Source organism: Tachypleus tridentatus, chromosome 8, assembly GCF_004210375.1.
Source record: "Tachypleus tridentatus isolate NWPU-2018 chromosome 8, ASM421037v1, whole genome shotgun sequence".
NCBI lineage: Eukaryota > Metazoa > Arthropoda > Merostomata > Xiphosura > Limulidae > Tachypleus > Tachypleus tridentatus.
In genome coordinates this window covers 148,372,873-148,385,572 of record NC_134832.1, presented here as the reverse complement: position 1 = coordinate 148,385,572, position 12,700 = coordinate 148,372,873, and the positions used below count along the sequence as shown (strand labels likewise).

The 12,700-nt window shown below is 33.6% G+C and overlaps 1 protein-coding gene across 6 annotated transcripts in view; it reads left to right on the top strand.

Moving 5' to 3' along the window:
- The window catches only part of Chi (LIM domain-binding protein 2 Chi), a 136,047-nt gene that overhangs the window by 51,608 nt on the left and 71,739 nt on the right, over positions 1 to 12,700 (top strand). The gene's annotated exons all lie outside the window — the stretch shown is intronic.

Below are 12,700 nucleotides of genomic sequence, written 5' to 3'. Positions count from 1 at the left end.
TTACTGGACAACTAGTGCGAAGTCTCTTCTTCACAAGTAAACTCTGAAGCCACCAAGTATCAGATAGTTTCGCTGAATTTCAAACTTGCAAGCTTTTTGCAATTAGGACTAGTGCATTTTCTCCGCACGCGCATATGAGTGTAACACAAACTCTAACGCTTTCTTTACCCTGTAGTGTTCACAAGATAAGGAACACGTTACTTTTTCTTTGGTTTTTTAAGTCATGTCCACTTTTTACGAAGTTTTTGTATTTCACTTTTTGTTGTTTGTCAAACAGCCGAGGTGAATGGAAGTTCTTTCGCGTTTAAATTCCTTCACGATGACGTACTTGAACAGTATAATGAATGTTTCTTGATGAATCATAAACTATCTTCTTCAATAATAAACTACACAGACACGTGCTGCTAATTTTAAACAGTGACCTAAATTCCAATATTTCATTTTTCTTCTTTCTAGTCTGCAGAAAGCTGTAATAACAGTTTCATCAGAACTGTGTTTTGATAACCTTAAACACCTTGAGAATATTATATCTTCTAGAAACCTAAAACAACGTTCTTTTACCAAAAATGTGACCTGAATCTAGGACACAATGACAAAGGTTATAATTTGTTGAACCTATGATAATGTTGTTTTACCAAGAACACGACATGAATGTGGAACACACTGAAAAGGGTTATGATAACATTGTATTATCAGGAATCTGGCCTAATGTAAAACTCAATCAAAACGTTTATATATTTTTAAAACTGTGATGTCATTGTTTTACCAGGAATGTGACAGCTTATATTTCAAGTGTCTTTTTTAAATTTTGAACAAAACATACTTTAAGGCTATCTTCCGGTTGAACAAAACATACTTTAAGGCTATCTTCCGGTTGAACAAAACATACTTTAAGACTATCTTCCGGGTGAACAAAACATACTTTAAGGCTATCTTCCGGGTGAACAAAACATACTTTAAGGCTATCTTCCGGGTGAACAAAACATACTTTAAGGCTATCTTCCGGGTGAACAAAACATACTTTAAGGCTATCTTCCTGGTGAACAAAACATACTTTAAGGCTATCTTCCGGGTGAACAAAACATACTTTAAGACTATCTTCCGAGTGAACAAAACATACTTTAAGACTATCTTCCTGGTGAACAAAACATACTTTAAGACTATCTTTTGGGTATATTTACTGAGCCTGAGCCTTCGAAACATTCATAATCAAATTATCTGTCACTTGACAGAAGCTCGTGAGTGACCTTCAAAGCTTACGTTAAATGGAACAATTACGTAATTAGCCCATTATTTTATTTTATTTTTTTTGATTAGTTAAGTTTGGTTAAGAATCTCACTTTGGTGATTGTTAAAGACTCAAAAAATAATTTTGGTTGTGACAGTTGTTTGCCATATTTCTACATGAGTTAGTGGTTTACACAAGAATAAAATATCATTTATGATATTCTATATGCCCCCAAGTGGCACAGCAGTATGTTTACAGACTTAACATCACTAGAATCAGGATTTCGATGCTGATAGCCAGTACAGATAGCCCATTGTATAGCTTTGGGCTTATCTTCGAAACAATCAAACTACCCTGTCTGTTGAAACAAGAATATTATATGCACTTTCACTAACTCTACACGCCCCTTTAAACTTTAAATGCACTTAATATGCATGACCAACTATAAAATAATTTGCTTTTCTTACTTCTTCCTCATTAAAACAAACATGAAGACAGTGAATGTGTTAGTAATGTTCAATATAGTACTGTGCAGTAGCTTCTTTATTATTATGTAAGTATTTCTTCACAAACGTTTTTAGCTAATTTGCTTAAGAGGTGTTGTATGTTTTTCTTCCTAATCCAGTAGTTTCGCCACTCGAACATTCAGTACGGTTGAGCGAAAAGAATTAGTAAACACTTGTAAACTGGGTGTTTACTATATATATACAATCAGTAAGTACTTGTAAACTGGGTGTTTACTGTATATATAAAAACACTAACTGCTTTTAAACTGGTGGTTACTATAAATATAAAAACACTAAGCACTTGTAAACTGGGTGATTACTATATATATAAAAACACCAAGCACTTGTAAACTGGGTGTTTACTACATATATATAAACACTAAGTACTTCTAAACTGGGTGTTTACTATATATATATACAATCAGTAAGTACTTGTGAACTGGGTGTTTACTGTATATATAAAAACACTAACTGCTTTTAAACTGGTGGTTACTATAAATATAAAAACACTAAGCACTTGTAAACTGGGTGATTACTATATATATAAAAACACCAAGCACTTGTAAACTGGGTGTTTACTACATATATATAAACACTAAGTACTTCTAAACTGGGTGTTTACTATATATATATACAATCAGTAAGTACTTGTGAACTGGGTGTTTACTGTATATATAAAAACACTAACTGCTTTTAAACTGGGTGATTATTATATATATAAAAACACCAAGCACTTGTGAACTGGGTGTTTACTATGTATGTACAATCAGTAAGAACTTGTAAACTGGGTGTTTACTATGTATGTACAATCAGTAAGAACTTGTAAACTGGGTGTTTACTGTATATATATATATATATATATGATCAGTAAGAACTTGTAAACTGGGTGTTTACTGTATATATATATATATATGATCAGTAAGAACTTGTAAACTGGGTGTTTACTCTCTCTCTATATATATATATATATGATCAGTAAGATCTTGTGAACTGGGTGTTTACTGTATATATATATATATGTGATCAGTAAGAACTTGTGAACTGGGTGTTTACTGTATATATATATATATATATGATCAGTAAGAACTTGTGAACTGGGTGTTTACTATGTATATATATATATATGATCAGTAAGAACTTGTGAACTGGGTGTTTACTATGTATATACAATCAGTAAGAACTTGTGAACTGGGTGTTTACTGTATATATATATATGATCAGTAAGAACTTGTGAACTGGGTGTTTACTGTATATATATATATATATATATATATATGATCAGTAAGTACTTCTAAACTGGGTGTTTACTATGTATATACAATTAGTAAGTACTTGTAAACTGGGTGTTTACTGTATATATATATATATATGATCAGTAAGAACTTCTAAACTGGGTGTTTACTATGTATATATATATATGATCAGTAAGAACTTGTGAACTGGGTGTTTACTATGTATATACAATCAGTAAGAACTTGTGAACTGGGTGTTTACTGTATATATATATATATGATCAGTAAGAACTTGTGAACTGGGTGTTTACTATGTATATACAATTAGTAAGTACTTGTAAACTGGGTGTTTACTGTATATATAAAAACACCAGGCACTTGTGAACTGGGTGTTTACTATGTATATACAATCAGTAAGTACTTCTAAACTGGGTGTTTACTATATATATATACAATCAGTAAGTACTTGTGAACTGGGTGTTTACTGTATATATAAAAACACTAACTGCTTTTAAACTGGTGGTTACTATAAATATAAAAACACTAAGCACTTGTAAACTGGGTGATTACTATATATATAAAAACACCAAGCACTTGTAAACTGGGTGTTTACTACATATATATAAACACTAAGTACTTCTAAACTGGGTGTTTACTATATATATATACAATCAGTAAGTACTTGTGAACTGGGTGTTTACTGTATATATAAAAACACTAACTGCTTTTAAACTGGGTGATTATTATATATATAAAAACACCAAGCACTTGTGAACTGGGTGTTTACTATGTATGTACAATCAGTAAGAACTTGTAAACTGGGTGTTTACTATGTATGTACAATCAGTAAGAACTTGTAAACTGGGTGTTTACTGTATATATATATATATATATATGATCAGTAAGAACTTGTAAACTGGGTGTTTACTGTATATATATATATATATGATCAGTAAGAACTTGTAAACTGGGTGTTTACTCTCTCTCTATATATATATATATATGATCAGTAAGATCTTGTGAACTGGGTGTTTACTGTATATATATATATATGTGATCAGTAAGAACTTGTGAACTGGGTGTTTACTGTATATATATATATATATATGATCAGTAAGAACTTGTGAACTGGGTGTTTACTATGTATATATATATATATGATCAGTAAGAACTTGTGAACTGGGTGTTTACTATGTATATACAATCAGTAAGAACTTGTGAACTGGGTGTTTACTGTATATATATATATATGATCAGTAAGAACTTGTGAACTGGGTGTTTACTGTATATATATATATATATATATATATGATCAGTAAGTACTTCTAAACTGGGTGTTTACTATGTATATACAATTAGTAAGTACTTGTAAACTGGGTGTTTACTGTATATATATATATATATGATCAGTAAGAACTTCTAAACTGGGTGTTTACTATGTATATATATATATATGATCAGTAAGAACTTGTGAACTGGGTGTTTACTATGTATATACAATCAGTAAGAACTTGTGAACTGGGTGTTTACTGTATATATATATATATGATCAGTAAGAACTTGTGAACTGGGTGTTTACTATGTATATACAATTAGTAAGTACTTGTAAACTGGGTGTTTACTGTATATATAAAAACACCAGGCACTTGTGAACTGGGTGTTTACTATGTATATACAATCAGTAAGTACTTGTAAACTGGGTGTTTACTATATATATATACAATCAGTAAGTACTTGTGAACTGGGTGTTTACTGTATATATAAAAACACTAACTGCTTTTAAACTGGGTGGTTACTATAAATATAAAAACACTAAGCACTTGTAAACTGGGTGATTATTATATATATAAAAACACCAAGCACTTGTGAACTGGGTGTTTACTATGTATGTACAATCAGTAAGAACTTGTAAACTGGGTGTTTACTGTATATATATATATATATATATGATCAGTAAGAACTTGTAAACTGGGTGTTTACTGTATATATATATATATATGATCAGTAAGAACTTGTAAACTGGGTGTTTACTCTCTCTCTCTATATATATATATATATGATCAGTAAGATCTTGTGAACTGGGTGTTTACTGTATATATATATATATATATGATCAGTAAGAACTTGTGAACTGGGTGTTTACTATGTATATACAATCAGTAAGACCTTGTGAACTGGGTGTTTACTGTATATATATATATATATGATCAGTAAGAACTTCTAAACTGGGTGTTTACTATGTATATATGTATATATGATCAGTAAGAACTTGTGAACTGGGTGTTTACTATGTATATACAATCAGTAAGAACTTGTGAACTGGGTGTTTACTGTATATATATATATATGATCAGTAAGAACTTGTGAACTGGGTGTTTACTATGTATATACAATTAGTAAGTACTTGTAAACTGGGTGTTTACTGTATATATAAAAACACCAGGCACTTGTGAACTGGGTGTTTACTATGTATATACAATCAGTAAGTACTTGTAAACTGGGTGCTTAATATATATAGAAACAGTAAGTACTTTTCAATTGGGTGTTTACGATATATACAATCAATAAGTACTTGTAAACTGGGTGTTTACTCTATATACAATCAATAAGTACTTGTAAACTGGGTGTTTACTGTATATACAATCAGTAAGTACTTGTAAACTGGGTGCTTAATATATATAGAAACAATAAGTACTTTTCAATTGGGTGTTTACGATATATACAATCAATAAGTACTTGTAAACTGGGTGTTTACTGTATATACAATCAATAAGTACTTGTAAACTGGGTGTTTACTGTATATACAATCAGTAAGTACTTGTAAACTGGGTGCTTAATATAGAAACAGTAAGTACTTTTCAATTGGGTGTTTACGATATATACAATCAATAAGTACATGTAAACTGGGTGTTTACTGTATATACAATCAATAAGTACTTGTAAACTGGGTGTTTTACTATATATACAAACTGTAAGTACTTGTACGCTGAATGTTTAATATATTTTATCAGCCTGAATTTTTAGCCAGTTTTGGTTATTTGTTTTTGTTCAAACTACGAAGAAGTAACTATAAATTATTCTATGGCCCAAATATAGTTTTTGTTATAATAAGTTGTGTGATGTATACCAGGTATGGTCTTGCAGCCAGCACGCTCACACTAAGAATTTAATAGTTTGGTAGTTCGAGGCCCATTGTAGTAATAGTAGGATTTGCACTATTGAGCTGTATCAGCGCCATGGAAATGACAGACAAATATCATTCAATCAGAGACGAGTAGCTGACAAGTCGGCGTGCGCGCTGTTGATGACTAAGTGCGTTAGTTCTTGTTTCGCCCCGGCATGGCCAGGTGTGTTAAGGCGTTCGACTCGTAATCTGAGGGTCGCTGGTTCGAATCCCCGTCACACCAAACATGCTCACCTTTCAGCCGTGGGGGCATTATAATATAACGGTCAATCCCACTATTCGTTGGTAAAAGAATAGCCCAAGAGTTGGCGGTGGGTGGGGATAACTAGCTACCTTTCCTCTAGTCATACACTGCTAAATTAGAGACGGCTAGCGCAGATAGCCCTCGTGTAGCTTTGCACGAAATTCAAAAACAAACAAACATTCTTGTTTAATATTCAAAAATTCGAGACGTCTGTGCACAGTGTAGTTTTGCGTATAAATTCTGAAAAATATTAAAATAAAAGTATTTTTAAATTTATATTAAAAGATGAAACAACTCCACGAGATGGCAGCACAATCAGCGATAACTGTTTTTGTACATGAATAAATGAGTAATTCGGTGTTTACGGGATATCTTTCAACCTGAAGTTTAGATCAACAGAACTTTTCTGGCTGCGAATACCAACAGGAAATAAACTTTTAAACAGTTTTATTTTTAAAGAAATAAACCAATTACGGTACACTATTGACAAATAAAGCGTGTGTTAAATATTTGAATATTCGTACTATATTGTAGTTGATTCACCGGACTCGACTAGGAACAACAGATTCTTAGAACTACACAACGAACAACTTTCCTAAGTTTAACGATGGCGTTCGTATAAGGTCACTTGTCATATCTTTCAAAGTTTCCTTGTATAGTGAGACTTGGGCACAACGTAAGGGAAAACATACAGTTTTATTCGCTGCTGTTTCAAAATTGGCTTATTGACAGAAATATATTATTTCCTCAACACATTTTGCATATTACCCTCTAACGGTTCATAAATGGATATTTATTTGATCAGCTGTTTTTCAAGTAATATTATTCTTTTTTGTTGTTTAAAAAGAACAAATTTTACAATTCCAGGCCCGGCATTTCCAGGTGGGTTGAAGCGTTAGACTCGTAACCCGAGGGTCGCGGGTTCGAATCCCCATCACACCAATCATCCTCGCCCTTTTAGCCGTGGAGGCGTTATAATGTGACTGTCAATCTCACTATTCGTTGGTAAAAGAGTAGCCCAAGAGTTGGCGGTGGGTGGTGATGACTAGCTGCTGACCCTCTAGTATTACACTGCTAAATTATGGACGGCTAGCGCAGATAACCCTCCTGTAGCTTTGCACGAAATTAAAAAAAAAAAAAAACGAAATTCAAGCGCCGTTACCACCTTGCCGTTTCAGAAATCATTCTATATTTCAAAACTTTCGTAAGAAACATTTAGCGTAATATACCACATGCTATTGGGTCGTTCTGGGGTCAGACATGGTCTGGTGTTTTGGAAGCTCGACTTGCAATCTGAACATTTTAAAATTCTCCACTGAGGTTAACTTACTCTCAGTTCATTTTCTTCTTGTTTCTTTGTTTTTTGAGTTTTTGATGTACTCTTGTGCGTGACTTACTTCATAGAAAACAACAGTAATTACTTAGTAATAGAGCTCATTACAAAATTACGCACCTAAAGAAGGAATATTATTAAAACGTTGAGCAAATAAATAGTTTGTTTTTTGAATTTCGCACAAAGCTATTCGAGGGTTATCTGCGCAAGCTGTCTCCGATTTTAGTAGTGTAAGGCTAGAGGGAAGGCACCAGTCGTTACCTCCCACCGCCAATTCTTGGGCTACTCTTTTGCCAACAAATAGTGGGATTGACTGTCACATTATAATGCCACTACGGCTGAAAGGGCAAGCATGTTTGGTGTGACAGGAATTCGAACTCACGACTCTCAGATTACGAGCCGAGCGCTCTAACCACCTGGCCATGCCAGGCCACAGCACACTTGATAATTTATACACAGACAAATCACGTCGTATCATAACAAATACGAAACCTTGTAACAAAGGTCTCACAGTAAGAAGCTTTCGGCGGGTCGCGGGTTTGAATCTCTTTTATTAAATATGCACACCCTGTTAGCATTCTGTGGCGTAACTACAAAACAGTTTAGTTTGTTTGTTTGTTTTGGAATTTCGCACAAAGCTACTCGAGGGCTATCTGTGCTAGCCGTCCCTAATTTAGCAGTGTAAGACTAGAGGGAAGGCAGCTAGTCATCACCACCCACCGCCAACTCTTGGGCTACTCTTTTACCAACGAATAGTGGGATTGACCGTCACATTATAACGCCCCCACGGCTGGGAGGGCGAGCATGTTTAGCGCGACGCGGGCGCGAACCCGCGACCCTCGGATTACGAGTCGCACGCCTTACGCGCTAGGCCATGCCGGGCCCTACAAAACAGTTTAGACCACTCCACCTGAACGGGGGTGAACGAAGGTACATGGAGTTCAACAAAAGCTAGACAACATAGCAAATTTATTCTGTAATTTTGGGAAGGGGGAGAATGGGTCTTTACAATTTTTTGCGGGGAGCCCAAAAATTGTTGTTACATGACTGGGTCAATCCCACTATTCATTGGTTAAAAAAAAAAAAAGCACCTAAAAAGTTGGTGGAGTTGGCTGGCTGCCTTCCCTCTAGTCTATCACAGTCGCGTAATTTGAAACCAGCACTGCGATATTCTGTTACAAATATGAATCAACTAGTGTGTGTATAACAGAACAACACATTGTATTTGGAAAATATGATAAACACAATTTTAGAAATTAAGAATATTTTATGCTTTTTTTTATGGTGATATTTGAGTAACTTACATAATCTCCTAACATTTATTGAAGATGGACTTTGATAGGTTTTACTTATTTACAATAATTACGTCATCATAACATACCGTTGAACAATTCTAGTAACAATTGAGAGAGTATTCACGCCTCTAACTTCAAGTAAAATAGTAAAGCTTTATTCAACTAACAACAATTTGATCTAACTTTTATCATTGAAATTTAGATTATCTAATAAACATTTCGTGAATCTCATTTCTAATTTGTTTGATCCTATGTGTCCACACCTGTGGCTTGTTGTGATTTAGTTCTTTCACCCGGTTGATTCTTTAATTAACTTATTTAAAAAAATAAGTTAAAAAAACGATAAAAAAATTTAGTCTATTTTTTCCTCATTTCTCGATAATAGTACTATGACCAAGACACAAATAAACTTACCAATATAGTTTCATAACTAATTGGTAAATTAATTCATTATACGTGATAACTGGCACTCAATCAACACACTTGGTATTCACATGATGAATACTTCAATGTGACATTTGCTACTACTTCACTTAACTCATTCATATTTGTAACTAATATCGTACTTTTAGATATTCATCAAACATCTAAATTAAAACACTGAAAATACATCTTACAATACTCCTCCTTTCTGGATTATGACATTCCTTGGACAAAGCACTGAGCTAAACTGTCCATTTAACAAGTATTTTTGATTATTTTCTCTACCGAACATTTGATAAACAAATTGAATAGCTTTTTGTTTCTTATTGTTACTGACTGTTCTGTTGCTGGGAGAGTTCTTCTAAATAGGTGGTCAAGAAAATTCCCTGGAAACTCTATCTTTGTTGATCCTTTAAAAGTGCTTTCGACAGAAACTCTGGACTCCTTCATAGGTTGAGTATTGATAAGACATTATTCTCTGGAGTTACCCAGTTGGTTATTTCCTTACTGAAATACTTTCAGAGTTCATCATGGTGGATGACCTGTGGCTTGAATCATCTATCCTTCTCGATTCTATTAACCAAATCATTAAATTCTTTCAGTACAACACATAGCCCTGATTAACTTTTAAATTAATGTTTTCTTGCAGCAGAGATTGTACAGCCATGCCATGTGACCGCTATGTAATCCAGTCTTATTAACATGTAACAACTTTTCAAATGAATCTTTCTTGGGTAAAATCGTATATGACACCAATGACATTTTTAGTTCCTCTGTGTATTCTGTGTAAGACTCTGTTGAGTGACTATCCTTCAGATGAGGGTACAGAAGGTTAAATGGCACTTCAAGTTTTTTCTCAAACATAAGTGAAGTTAAGGTTTTTACCTGTGGTTTCAATAACTCATAAATAGCAACAGAAAATATTGATCCCACGTTTTATGATGTCTATTTACGTAAATATCTAGCTTATTTAATAGCATGCAGTTGTATATCTTCACTATGTTGTAAGAAGATGGATAAAGGGCTGTTTTTCTAATCTCTTTGATCCGATAACCTGACACATTTTTTACATACAATACTAACTCAGAGTTTCATTCCTGCTATGAGTGGAGTTCCATAGGATTCGTAAACTTCAAAATGAATTTGTTAACAAGTATAATTACTGGAGCCTCTGTTTTCTGCTTTGGAATAACATATACTTCTGTCCATTTGGTGGAATAGTCTGTCACAACAATGAGAGTCAATTACGTAGACAACAATTCTTTCAAGTGGTACTCCAATAATATTTCTTAGAATGTTTTCTTTCATTGATTAATTATATAAAATTCATATAATAATAAAGAAAACAGTAAAGCCCACAGTATCTCTGGAAGAATTGCAAACCTCCATGACTGAGATGGGAGTCAGTTTTCGTACATTAACAATATCCTAGTCCCTAAACAAATTTGGCCTCTATAGGCAAGTGCCAAGGAGAAACCACTACTGAAAAAGAATCATCTTAAGTCTCGTATGAGATTTACGAAACAGCATGTGAGCGATACTGCAGACATGTGGCAAAAGGTTTTATGGTCAGATGAGACAAAAATTAACTTACTGGTCTAAATAAAAAGTTATATTTCTGGTGGAAGTCCAACACATCGCCATCGCATTTTCCAGTCATTACCATCCCAAATGACAAGCATGGTGGTGGCAAGATCATGTTGTGGAGGTACTTCTCATAAGTAGGGACTGGGGAAGTTGCCACGATTGATGGTGCAAAGTACAAGTGAATCCTAGAGGAAAAACTAAGTTAAGAATCTAAAACTGTTTCGAAAATTCACATTTGAGAAAGACAATAACACCGAAGCACAAGACCAAAGTTACACTAGAGTAATTTAAAAAGAAGGAAGCAAATGTCCTAAAGTGGTCCAGTCAAGATCCTTACTTGCATCCAATAAACAGTTTATGGTAAGACTACAGAAGATTACAGTCCATCAATGATCTCCAACAAAATTGTCAGATTTTGGGTAAATATTACACCATCTCATTGTGCAAAGGTGGAAGAAACCAATCGAAAAAGACTTAGAGCAGTAATTGCTGTTAAAGGCGCTGCCATGAAGTACTGACTTAAGGGGTGAATACTGATGAAATTAGAAAATTTCAGTTTGAACATTTTCTTTGCACACAATACAGTGTTAAGTTTGACAATTACAGTTTTGAATAAGAACAAGTTCGTTGAAACATTGTTTTACATAATGTAACATTATTGGCTGAATATTTTTACAAGGCACTGTATGTGTCTAAGTTAATTAATTTATTAGCATAATAATTTACACATTTTGTTATTCATCTTTAAACTCCATATTAGATTCCTTTCGTGTGCAATTAGGTCATCCAAGTGGATAAGTACAATGCTCCAAGGTACTTTAGATGGAGCACAATTTATTAAGCATTGAAATATAGCAAGTATATTACATAATCCAAATGGAAACAGAACAGATTTCCAACATTAGAATCCTGCAGTGGAAGAGTTTCTCTCTTTTTTATTACGCAACTTGCACTTACTATACTCTTAAGATCTGAAGCTGAAAGTCATTTTGATCCAGATAGAAGCAAATTTAAACCTGCACAATAGGTAGGTATCCTTCTTTGTGACTTCATTCACCTTCCAGTAGTCCACATAAAACCTTGAGAATCCGTTCTCCTTCTTCAGAAGTACAGTAAGTGAAGCCTTGGTCTAGTATTCTGTTATATCACTCCTTGTTTCTTCACGTCTTCTATTTCTTTGAAAGGCTCAACCTGTTTTGCAAGTATAAGTTATCTAACTAAATGATGTATTGGAGCTACATCTCTAGTATTAATGTTGAAAGATATTTGGTTTAGCGTAACTAACTGGAAATGTTGTCTTCATATTCTGTAAGTGAGTTGTATAATTTCTGGCATTGATCAGATGTAATACCTTCACAGTTCTGATAATGTAACCCTTATAAATGAGGTGGTAAACTGTCCTTCTGTAAGTATTTGACATAAGGCTTCCTAGATTCTTCTACAAAATTGGATATTTATGATGTTCCTTGACATAAAAGTATCTCTTGTACTTTCAATGACCTACTAAAATTTGACTTGAATGTTGCGGTTTCTTGTGTTCATGGCTCTAATGATGAAATATTTATTCTTCTGATCCACGAAAATTCTTTTAATCATTAATCTATCAGGACATATTCATTATTTGGTTCCACTACAACTCATTTATTGTATGTAAATTTATTAGCAATA